General features: G+C 36.7%; 1 protein-coding gene across 1 annotated transcript in view; it reads right to left on the reverse strand.

Annotated features, from left to right (window-relative positions):
- Positions 1-13,364, reverse strand: part of LOC145303640 (ER degradation-enhancing alpha-mannosidase-like protein 1) — a 125,821-nt gene that overhangs the window by 110,626 nt on the left and 1,831 nt on the right. The gene's annotated exons all lie outside the window — the stretch shown is intronic.

Raw genomic sequence — 13,364 nt, forward strand, 5'->3', positions numbered from 1 at the left:
TATGAGGAATGTGGAATAGTGGAGCAGTTTTTTGTCCCGCCTGGGAAGTATGAAGATTATATTTGGGTTCCTCATAGATCCGTTATTAAGGAGGAAACTGGAGTAACGACAAAAATTTGTCCCATATTTAACTGCTCCGTGAAACGTTGAGAGGGGACATCAATTAATGACGCTGCCTACATGGGCGTGAACTTATCTGCTAAATTGTTAGATTTATTGCTGGGATTCAGGAAAAACGAATATGTCCTACTAAGTGATATAAGGAAGGCCTTCTTACAAATTCACCTTAAATTGAAAGAGGATAAAAACAAATTTTGCTTTTTCCTTAAAAAAGGTGACAAATTATGTACTTACAGGTACAAAACAATTATATTTGGGTTCAATGTTAGCCCCTTCATTCTGAACTTCATTTTCAAATTCCACGCGGAAAAATATGCAAAAGATGCAGCATCGCATGCTATTTCCAACAATTTTTATGTGGATAATCTTGTCACTACCAGTTGTGACGGAGAGTCCCTACTTGCTATTTATAACAATGTTCATAGCAGATTGTTAGAGGCAGGCTTCGATTTGCGATCCTGCAATTCTAACTGTTCTAAGATACAAGAAAAAATGTTGGATGAAACTATTTCTTCTCCCTTCCTAGCCTTTGAGAAGGTATTGGGATACCTATATGATTCTATTCAGGACACGTTCAAACTTTCTCCCACTTTAGTGGACACTGAGGTCAATACCAAACGGGGGATTCTTTTGCAAATATCAGGAGTGTATGACCCTTTATCTATGCTTCTCCCCATCACGATACAGAGGAAGATCATTATCAGCTCGATTTGGAAAAGCAAGTTGTCATGGGATGAGCGGATACCCGAAGAGCTCAAGCTGTGACAAACCTATGCCAAAGATCTAAATGACTTGGAGAAGTTTGAATTTCCCAGGCGTGTATTGTCAGAAAATCAGTCTGTCGAATTTATTTGTTTCTGTAGCGCATCGAAAAACACGTACGGATTCACCCTATATGCAAAACAGGGAGCAAATTGTTCTGTTATTCGCAAAGGCCAGAGTGGCCCCAATTAAAGGGAAGTCACTTCTCACTTTGGAAATATTGGCTATGTTTTTAGCCCTTAAGGTAGCCCCTCAGGTCTTGGGTGCTCTGGGGCCCCTTAACATTGGTCATTTTTTCCTGATGTCTGATTCCCAAGTTGCCCTCTCGTGGGTCCTGAACGGTAAAGGATCCGAGAAAAATATATTCATTGAAAACAGGATCACAGAGATCAAAATTGAATAACTGGGAAAATTTAGAAGTATTGATACCTCTAGTTAGAAAATCTGCCGGATTTTCCGACAAAGAAACATATTTTAATTTCGGTAGAACGCCAAATTTAATATTATCTTCTGAAAAAATTTTCAGAAGATATTAATATCTTCTGAAAATTTTTTCAGAAGATATTAATATTAAATTTGGCGTTCTACTGAAATTAAAATATGTTTCTTTGTCGGAAAATCCGGCAGATTTTCTAACTAGAGGTATCAATACTTCTAAATTTTCCCAGTTATTCAATTTCTGGATGTATGGCCCAATAGAGATGGCATTGATTGGCCAATCTCACCCTTACCTTGTCTAAACGAAACTAATAAAAAAAATTGTATCATGTTTGTACTCTCAGGAGACACGTCCTTCTGAAAATACCCGTTGGATATTACAAGGTATTCCAGCTTATCTAAGGCAATCAGCGTCTTAGAAAAAGTGTTGAAATTTTATGATTTATTAAGTCACCGTAGTGCTGACAATTTTAATAGGGCCAAATTACTGCTATTTGCTAATATGCAAATGGAGGCTTTCCCTCAGGAACTAGGTGACTTGAAACAACCATCCGGGAAAGTACCTCCTCCTAGGGTAACTGCCTTAGGGTAATTCCTTAATAAAGATGGGTTAATTAGAGCCAGAGGTAGGATACAGAATTCTGATATTCTGCCCTTCAAGGTCAAGTTTCCCCTTTTGTTGGGAAAAAAAATCATTATTTAACAAAACTGGCAATTAAGGAAGCTCATCTTAACTGTTGCCACATGGGGGTTAATTCAACCCTCAGTAAGTTAAGGCTGTCTAGGGTTTGGATCCCTCAGGGGAGACAAGCCGTAAAAGCCTTTGTGTGTACTTGCACCGTATGTAAAAAAAATAAATGCTCTGCCTTGTAAGGCAACTGCAGGGTCAGTATTGCCTGCTCATAAGGTGAATTTTGTTCGCCCATTCAAACAAATTGGTGTGTATTTCACCAGTCAATTTTCTATTAAGGTTGGAGAGGTAGAAGTTAAAATGTACATATTACTCTTTACATGCATGAGTTTGCATGCAATTCACTTGGAATTATTGCCGGATATGAGCACCCACTCTTTTATGCGGGCCTTTGTTAGGTTTACCAATTTATTTGGTATCCCTACGCATGTATATTCTGATAACACAAAATCTTTTGTTGCATCCGGAATATTGTTATCGAATGTGCTCGAATCGAACGAGTTGAAGGAACGATTTAAATCCATACACATCGTCCATCAAACAATTCCCCTTTACTCTGTCTGGCAGGGGGGAGCTTGGGAGAGACAAATTAAAACTGTCAAACAATGTTTGAGGAAACTGTTTGGCAGAAGTTGGATTATTTTGAATTTCTGACTGCACTTTCTGATGTGCAAAAGGCAATAAATGACAGACCCTTCACTTATATTGCTTCTGCCGACAAAGACTAGTATTTTAACTTCGAATCATTTTCATCAAACAAGATATCAACCTCGTTTGTTTATTAAAAAAATTATGATGTTGAATTATGTCCTGACCCTACAAATAGGACTGCCTTATTACATTCCCTCGAAATGAGGAATAAATTTGTTGAAAAATTCAATCGTATCTGGCATAATGATTACCTCTTATCATTAAGTTGATGCCAAAATCGGGAGCAATTGTGCTCCCAAGTTATCTGTTGTAGAGATAGTACTTATTAAGATTCCCAACAAAACCAGACAATTTTGGAATCTTGGTAAAATAATCAAATTAATTACTGGAAGCGACAATAATGTTCATTCCGCATTTGTTCTTGAGGATGGGTGCAAACCGGCCCATTCCTTAAAAAATCTTGTGCCCTTGGAAATTAAGGGTAATGATGATATTGCATCAACTGAGTTTATAGAAGAAAGAGGTGCCTTTTTCTGTCCAATCTGGTTTGTTCCTAATGATGGAACATCACCTATGGTGTGCTGCGATTCCTGTGACAGCTGGTACCATTTCAGTTGCGTGGGAGTTAATCAGCAAGATACCTTAGGGGAGTGGTTTTGTTTTAATTGTACGGATGAAGCTCCTCAGGTCAGTCCATATAGTGGATATTAGCTAATGTCTGGATGCATGAGAATTTTGAAGTTTAAACTGAAAATGGACAACAGACGGTGGCACACATAATAATATCAAAAAAAATTTAATTGAATTAAAGTTGTAATTAACTTGTATTGGGAAAAAGTAATGATTATCCATTACTTTTTCCTCTCCTCCTTGGCAGTGTAATATTAAGTTTAACTGAATTAAGTTATAATTATTGAATCTCAATTTTGAATTGTCCACACATAACCATATTAAAGTTAATAAATTTAACTGAATTAAAACATATTGAAATTATAAAATTGTCTAAGTTAAGACTTATGTTTATTGGATTAACTTGCTATTCATCGTTTATCCGATCGTTTTATTAATTAACTTGTATTGGGAAAAAAGTAATGATTATCCATTACTGTTTCCTCTCCTTGACAGTGTGTGAGAAATTCCACATTCAACTGCCATGTTTCTTTAAGGCCGCCTACACTGTGATTGGTTTAAATTTGAATGTGTCAGGTGATTTGACTTGGTGCCTCTTTTGTATTTATGCATTTATTTTTCAGTCTGCAGAAAGATTCAGTATGGAACAGACTCGTTTCCTGTAGCTGCCACGAAAGAAGGGAGCTACATCAATTCCTTCATGATGTATCACCAAACTGTTGGTGAACTAAGGATCACATCTCTACAAGCAGAGACAATTTTATAAGGCGGAAATTATCTTAATTACAGGATGGCATTAAAAAATCATTTCTTCACGGTTTATTCACCAAATAATGGATCTTATCTCAATTCATCTAGAGACCGTGGTGTCTCGCATATGCCTAATTATAGGCGCCAACATTCCAGCCGAATCTACCATGTACATTCATGGATCCTCATAAAGGAACAATGAACTAACATTCCAACTAGGGTTGGATCAAATACAATTGTATTTGTATTTCAATTGTATTTAAATACAATTTTAATGTAATTGTATTTGTATTTGTATTTTTACATTTAGGAATAAATGTATTTGTATTTGTATTCGTATTTTTAGACTTAGGAGTAAAAGTATTTGTATTTGTATTTCTGGTAACCTAAACGAAAGTATTTGCATTTCAATTGTTAAAAGTCAGTATTTGATCCAACCCTGTTCACATACATGTTGCGTACGTGTACCAGTCTACCAGCCCTGTCCACTTCCAGTCACACACGCTGCTGCTAGTTGAGTGACGATAAGTCTGTGAGTCAAGTAGCTTCAATTCAGGGTTGCCAGCTTGGCTTTTTTAAGGCCAAATTTCGCGAATTTGGCTTTTTTTGAAGCAGTTTGGCTTTCAAAATTTTTGTTTGTTTTTTTTTCAAATTTATGCTTCAAATTTGGCCTTTTTCGGATAATTTTATATAAATATTTATTAAATATGGATTATTAAAGAAAAAGTTATAATAAAGTAATTTAAACAGTTGTTTGGATGTCTAAACTTGTAGATTTAAAAAAAAAACTTTTGACCTCCCACTCCCATTCATGGATTTACACCCTCTTGCACTAAGCGAATCTCACACCTAAATGTTTAATCCGGTTTCACAGTTACTTACTAAATGTCTATATGGACCCTTTCAAAGAGTTCACAGTTGAGTATGAAACCATTTTGGGGACATTTTTAGTGCTGGCGCCTTGTCCCTGCCAATTAGGTCACTGAGTGTATTTCCTCTGAAATAATTAATTCTTGTATTTTTCGTTTGAAATTCTTTAAAAGTAGTGTTTTGAAATTAATTGAATTAATTTATTTTCAATTTATAGAAATTTGAAAACTTATAACTATAGCTATTTAAAGTTGTATTTAAAATGAATATTTTTAAGTATTCATATACTTTTTCCTGAGTAGTCCCAAAAGTTTAATTAAAAGTCAATAATTATAGATTTTCTAACTATCTTGGATTAATAGACACATTTGCCTTAATAATGACGCATAGATTGTTCTTGGAAACAAAGTCTAGTTTTAGAGTTATGACTAAAATTAAATTTATCAATATTTTAGAGATATTTTAAGTTGATACCTCCAATCCCCTGAGTAAATTTGGTCTTCTGACGACTGACATAATTCTTTTAAGAATATGATTGACAAATAGAAACTTATTTACAAATTGTACCAATAAATATGGTATGGAAAAAATGGCACTAGTAAAAATGGTAAGTAGATGTGGAGTCTAAGATAATAACCAACTACTTTTCAATTATGCTGTCATCTTAGAAATCTGTCGATTATACTCGCATGTTTACTCATTGTAAGTGTTTTCTTCAGATTTCATGTGTCTCCTAGGATCGTGCAAGAACATACGAGAATTGAACGTAGTGGAAATAGCAATGCTAAAAGAAGTGGTGCAAATTTTGGACCCATTCCAAGAAGCAATGTCGCAAGTGGAAGGGGAAAACATGGTGACACTTTCTTGCGTTGCACCAGTTGTATTTGGCCTTGAACACAGCCTCAAACTATTCATGGAAAGTAAACCAACCTACTGCTTAAACTTGGCACTACAGTCTTCTATCAAAAAACGATTGCATCCGTTTCTTGATAGGACTGATGTCATTGCTGCAGCTGTCATGGACCCCAGGTTTAAGCTGTCATGGCTGTCATGTGAAAAAATGAAAAATAAAAATATTTCGAAGATTGTGGACCTAATTATTTCGCAGTCAACTCAGTTGTCTTTGAAGAACACAGTTCAAGAGAGGAAGTTTTTCATGACCGTGAACACAAATCAAGACGAGGCTGACATGAATGCAAAACGCCCTCGTCTTTTTGCCTACATGCCACCAGCTGGGAAGCTAAATGTAAGTCCATCAATAAGCGACACTACAGCGGTAAAGGCAGAACTCGATTCCTACTTAGAAGAATGTGTTCTGGCTTTTGACGTCAACCCAGAGGTACTGGCGGGAAAACAAGAGCTTCAAGATTTTGAAGCCTTTCGCCAGAAATATTCTAGGGTGCTTTGCAACATCGGCACCATCTGAAAGAGTTTTCAGCAAGGCTGGTAATTTTTATACCCCAGAGCGAGCCAAACTTGGCCCGGAAACTTTCAGAGCTCTAATGATGATAAAATGCAATGAGGACATGATATAGAGTGTAATGTAGATGTCAAATTTGGAAGGAAATATTTTTCTTCTTTTCTTCGCATATTTTCAGATTGTTTAAATCAGTTATTGTATTTTTATTTGTATTTTGAGATTGAGGAATAAAAGTATTTGTATTTGTATTTGTATTTTTAGCGTTAGTATTTGTATTTGTATTTGTATTTTTAGAGTTAGGAATAAAAGTATTTGTATTTGTATTTCTGGTAACCTTAACGAAAGTATTTGTATTTGTATTTCAATTGTTAAAAGTCAGTATTTGATCCAACCCTGATTCCAACAATAGGAATTCATACTAAAGGCTCCACTAGGGAGCCAGGTTAATTCCTTCATGGGCACCAAACAGTTGAACGAAGGAAATATCTCTACAAGTAGACAACTTATTTTGCTGAACCTATTCAAATCAAGGAAGACATTCTACAACTGTTCGGCATGTTATTATCCGATCATTGGTTCTTATCTTATTTCTTCTTGAGTCCCAAGGGGCTCACATTATGCCTGATTATAGGCGCCATCATTCCCGCCGTGTTCTCCATGATCTTCATGGATCCTTCCAAAGGAACAACGAACTAACATTCCAACAATAGGAATTCGAACTAAAGGCTCCATGCGTATGGGGGCAAATCGGGTCACCGTTTTGCAAAAGGACTATACCAGAACCGAAGAACTTTCATTGCTGTTACTTGTGAATAAAATTTGAGTTTAGAAGGTATGGCTTTTTGTTTGTGGAATTCTTTTGCTTCTGCAAGGAGGAATTTGAGTGTGTAGGAAAGAAATTTCTCACATATTTTTAGAATTAGGTATAGGTCATGATCCGCATTGGTGCATCCCTATGTTTACAAAGTCATCTGGCGGAAGTGACGTCCAACAAATTTTTAGCTACGGATAATCAAAACTGTCTGGAATATACCTTTTTTCTTTAAGCAAATATAAAAAAGTTTTATTCAATCTTTATTTGAACTAAATGGACTGTGTTTTTTGTTTTTTATTTATGAACTTTTTTTTTCCTGAATAATGTTTTTGAACTGTTTTTTGGGGTTTTTTTATCAAACAAAAATAGAACTTTTATAAGGAAATATATATTATGAAATATTTTCCAAACATCAGGTGTTGGTAATTTTTATAAATAATAAAGTATAAAAATACAATTTTTATAATAAAAGTTAGGTAAATGACAATATAAAAATTTTAAAATTAAAGTTAATTTTATTAAAAGAAAAAAAAAACAAAAAAAAACGAGATGTTTTTTCTTTTCGAGATATTTACCGAACCATGCTGTGGTAAACCAAAACGACCAATATAACTTTGTTGATCCAAATTACCCTAGTATTCACACAAATCGTTCATCTATAATGTTAATTTTGTCTTGTGCATTTTATTCATGTGCAGTATTAATGTTGATACACTTTAGAAGGTAGTTGAAGTCTTTGTAAAGTTAAATTCAGATCCATGAGGGGGACTAGTGAAACAAACTTTAATAGTAATCTACAAGAATTCCTCTGGCGGCGGCGAATCAAAGACAATTGGATACGATTTTTTATGATGTTTGATTAAAATACATGAACAATGAAAAAAAAAAAATTTTCTTTAAAGACTCCCTCCCCATGTAAACAGAATTTTTGTGAAATGGTAAATGTCGGCACGTTACTTACGGAAAAACGGTTAATTAAACTGCAGAAGCATCCCAGCCCCGAAAAAAAAGAATGAAAAACAAAACTGTGTTTGTTGCTTATGTTTTTGAAAACCGCTTGTGAAAACTTCATCTTTTGAAGAATTAAAAATGCATCAAAAAACTACGTAAGACAAAAAAACAAAAAAAAATGAACTACATTTTCTTTTTAAACTTATTTAAAAGATTCCTACGCAATGTGTGTGTGTGTTTTTTTTTTACATAGGAATCATCGCTTATCAAGGCCTAGAGACCATTCGAGGATAAGACACTTTACTACGCCTGTTCGCACGCGAATGTATCATGTAAGAAAAACATTACCAAAGGTGGTGAAATGGCACAATATAGTCCCAAGGTCTAGGGGTTCATACCAGTCAAAAGATAAATTTGCGACGAGTTCGATTATCAGATTCGTTGTCAGTGACTTCGAATACCCCTAAAAAAAACAAATTAGAGTGATCAGTGCTCTGTTGTAGCGTAAGGTAACATTTACCACTTAATATGGTATTTCAATTATAGTACTCAAAAAAACTTCTACCAGAGCTAGCGCCCATACTTACAAAACTGTTTACATGTTGTCTTAAGGAGAATTGCTTCCTATCACCCTGGAAAATCTCATCAGTATGCCTTGTATTTAAGAATTCAGGTGATCGCTCATCCCCCTCTCAGTACAGGCCAATAAGTCTCCTGTGCGTCATGAGTAAGTTGCTGGAATCTGTGTTAAATACAGAAGTAATCAACCATCTCAGCAAAAATAACCTTCTTAGTGACACACAATATGGTTTCCGTTCTGCTAGATCTACAGCAGATGTGCTTACAGTTATATCTCATAGGATTAGCGAATCTCTTGACGTAGGCAACCTTTCTAGGGCAATTGCTCTTGACATATCTAAGGCCTTTGATAGGGTATGGCATAAAAGTTTACTTCACAAGATCTCTAGCTATGGTATAGCTGGAAATGTCTTCTCAATCATTAAATCATTTCTTTCTGATAGGTTCATTAGAGTAGTAGTTGATGGGCAAAAATCAGAAGCTCACAGTATTAATGCTGGAGCCCCTCAGGGGCCATCCTGGGCCCAACTCTTTTCCTGGTCTACATTAATGATCTTCCAAATCACATCTTACATCATTTGTAGACATTTATGCTGATGATACTACCATTTATATCTAAGAAAGTAAATGACCAAGTTCTCTCCGATTCTCTCTCCTCTGATCTTGAGCATGTGGTACAATGGGGAAAAGAGTGGCTGGTTACTTTTAATGCATCTAAAAATCAAGTTTCTCTCTCTACATCATCAACGTTCTGATCCACATCTGGCATCAATTGAAATGAATGGCTCGCGTGTGGAGGAGGCCTCAAGTTTTGACAAGCTTCTTGGCTTGACCTTTACTCCTGATCTTAAATGGAACTCGTACATCAAATCTGTTGCCAAGGCCGCTGGAAAAATGGTGGGATCCTTCTATCAATCCAGTACATATCTCACTGCTTCTCTATCTATATAAGAGCCAGGTACGTCCAAGGATGGAATACTGTTGCCACATCTGGGCAGGAGCTGCTAGAAAGGACTTGTCCTGCCTTGATAGAGTTCAAAATAGACTTTGTAGCCTCGATCTGCAACCTCTATCTCACAGAAGAGATGTTGCGAGTTTGTCTCTACTGTATCGTTATTTTCATGGAAAGTGTTTGACTGAGCTCCAGTCTATGCCCCCCCCCTCGCCAAACTTTCACAAGAAACACTCGTTTAGCTGAAAACACTATTAATAATTCCCCAATTCCCCCCACTCTTTATCTGTGCCTAAACCTAAACATAGATTCCACGAACAAAGTTTCTTTCTTAGAACTGCACACTTGTGGAATTGTGTTCCGTTTTCTTGCTTTCCAGCTGACTACAATATGGTTGTCTTCAAGTCTAACGTAAACAAGTTCTTGATTAGCCATTCCACTCATTAACAAATTTACCGAATTTCCATTTACTAACGATTACTATATTTTCCAATTTCTACTGTACACTCTTTAACCCTTATCCTCGAGTGACCTCTTGGCCTTGATAAGTGGTGATGCCTACGTTAAACAAAAAAAAAAAAAAAAAAAATAGTCGACAGATCAATTTTAAGCAAAGCAATATTACGTACGTCGAAAATAATAATACACCCAAAAATTCATTGAGTAGAACAACTGCTTTGTGTTGTTAATATAAAAAAAAGTCTGTAAGTACAAATGTTGGAAGGCATTACGGTGTAATCTAAAATATACGTTCCGAGTTATGTCCCCTGTCTGTGAACTCTTAACTGTAATGCAATTTTACCCAATTCTAGGTAAAATTACTTTTAACTTTATACTCGATGAATTTTCGTAATTTTTTGATATAATACTATTATAATATTGTTTTTACTTTAAACGACATTAAAAAAATAAAATTGATCTGTGGACTATATCTTAATAACACCTTTATTTGTTATATATTTGCCACTTTTTTTACTGAAAACAAAACCCGCACCCTTTTTTACTGTTAGAAATTCTCAGTAATCGCTTTTTTTTTCTTTCTTTTTTTTTTTCAGGGACTACAGCTTATGTGGTCACCTTTTAGTTGTTGTAACTAACCATATGGACAAGCAGTGGCAGTGCTGTCCATATAGAGTAATATCCATTGAAAGCATACGGTGGTTATATGAGAAAATAAAGCTGTGTACGCATTATAAATGTTTCTTTTCTGTGTCTTATGTTATACATTAGTACATCAGGGGTCATTTCCAGGTAAAAGTTTGTTTACTGCACCCATCTGAACTAGAGAAAATCATGATTTAAATGTGTATGTCTCGTCTAAATAACTAATGATAAATATCTAATACGGCCGACCAAACAGGTGATCAAAAAGTCAGATCGAGCGTACCGGAAAATGAAATAAGACCAAATTTACAACTGGCCTTTTTGTTTTTGCTTGAACTTTGCGCTTTTCAGATTATTTTTATTTTATTTTATTTATTTTTTTTTTTTTTTACACAGTGATCACCACTTATCAAGGCCTGGAAGCCACTCAGGGATAAGGGTTATTGCAAGTACATTACGTTAGTGTGGAGATTTGATGAAGTGTTTACTTAAGGGGGCGGGTCATTAGGAATTTGTTAACATTGGACTTGAAGACATCCAAGTTGTAGTCAGGTGGGAAGCAGGCAGACGGAACAGAGTTCCACAGGCGTGCAGTTCTAAGAAAGAAGCTTTGTTCATGGAATCCACGTTTTGATTTAGGCACAGATAAAGAGTGGGGAAAATTTTTCATAGTGGATTCAGCTAGACGGGTGTTTTTCGTGAAAAATTGGCGACGGGGGACCAGAGATTGGAGTTCAGACGAACACTTGCCATGGAAATAACGATAAAACAAGGATAGGCTCGCAACATCTCTTCTGTGGGAGAGAGGTTGCAGGGTAGAGAAAAGGGCATCCCCCACTAAGCCATGAAGTCTATTTTGTACTCTGTCAAGGCAGGATAGGCTGTTTTTAGCAGCTCCTGCCCAGGTATGGCAGCAGTATTCCATCCTTGGACATACTTGGCTTTTATATAGATAGAGAATTGCATCAGTAGTGAGATATCTTCTGGAGCGGTAGAAGGATCCCACCATCTTTCCAGCGACCTTGGCAACAGACTTGATGTATGTGTTCCATTTCAGATCAGGAGTGAAGGTCAAACCCAGAAGCTTGTCAAAACATGGGGCCTCTCCCAGACGAAAGCCATCCATCACAATTGATGCCAGATGGGGATCAAAGCGTTGATGATGTAAGGATAGGAGTTTGGTTTTAGATGCATTAAAGGTAACCAGCCACGTCTTCCCCCACTGAACCACGCGCTCGAGATCAGAGGAGAGAGAATCAGAGAGAACTTTGTCATTTACAGCCTTTGATGTGTTGCCGTAGATGGTCGTGTCATCAACATAGATGTCAACGAATGATTTGAGTATGTGTTTAGGGAGGTCATTGATGTAGATCAGGAAGAGAGTTGGACCCAGGATTGACCCCTCAGGGACTCCAGCATTAATACTGCAGGCCTCTGATTTTTGTCCATCTACCACTACTCTTATGAGCCTATCGGAGAGAAATGATTTAATGATTGAGAAAACATTTCCAGTTATACCGTAGCTGGAAATCTTGTGAAGTAGACCCTTATGCCATACCTTGTCGAAGGCTTTTGATATGTCAAGAGCAATTACCCTAGAAAGGAAGCCTTTGTCAAGAGATTCACTAATCCTGTGAGATATAACCGTCAGCACATCTGCGGTAGATCTTGCAGAGCGGAAACCATATTGTGTGTCACTAAGAAGGTTGTTTCTGCTGAGATGGTTGACTATTTCTCTATTTAATATGGATTCCAGCAACTTACTCATAACACACAGGAGACTTATTTGTCTGTACTGAGAGGGAGATGACTTATCACCTGAATTCTTAAATACAGGGCAAACTGATGAGGTCTTCCAAGGAGTCGGAAAGCACTTTTTTTTTTTTTTTTTACACAGTGATCACCACTTATCAAGGCCCGGAAGTCACTCAGTGATAAGGGTTATTACTTAAGGGGGCGGTTCATTAGGAATTTGTTAACATTGGACTTGAAGACATCCAAGTTGTAGTTCGGAGGGAAGCAGGCAGACGGAACAGAGTTCCACAGGCGTGCAGTTCTAAGAAAGAAGCTTTGTTCATGGAATCCGCGTTTTGATTTAGGCACAGATATAGAGTGGGGGAAATTTTTCACAGTGGATTCAGCTAGACGGGTGTTTTTCGTGAAAGATTGGCGAGGGGGGACCAGAGATTGGAGTTCAGACGAGCATCTGCCATGGAAATAACTTCTCCTTAAGGCAACGCTTAAACAGTTTCGTAAGTATGGGAGCAAGTTCTGGTTGAAGCTTTTTTAACACTATAATTGGGATGCCGTCAGGGCCAGTTGCTTTACTGGAATCAAGGTTCTTGATTAGCTTGGCGACCTCATGCACGGATATTTGTATGTTACCTAGCGTGTTCTGTGTTATAGGAGGAAATATGGGGAGTTGATGGCCTTCGTCGCATAGGGTAGAAGTAGCTGCAAAGTTCTTTGCAAATAGTTTGGCCTTGTCTGATGCTGACGAGCTGGTCCATTGATAATGGTTGGGATAGAACGCACACTTCTGTTCAGGATCCTATTTGTTATTTGCCAAAACTGGTGGGAACCAAGCCGCTGATCAGCTATTTGGTTAGAGGATAGTGTATTACATAATCAT

The sequence above is a fragment of the Euprymna scolopes genome, chromosome 19, assembly GCF_053919585.1.
Source record: "Euprymna scolopes isolate OS-2025 chromosome 19, ASM5391958v1, whole genome shotgun sequence".
In the NCBI taxonomy this organism is placed as follows: Eukaryota; Metazoa; Mollusca; class Cephalopoda; order Sepiida; family Sepiolidae; genus Euprymna; species Euprymna scolopes.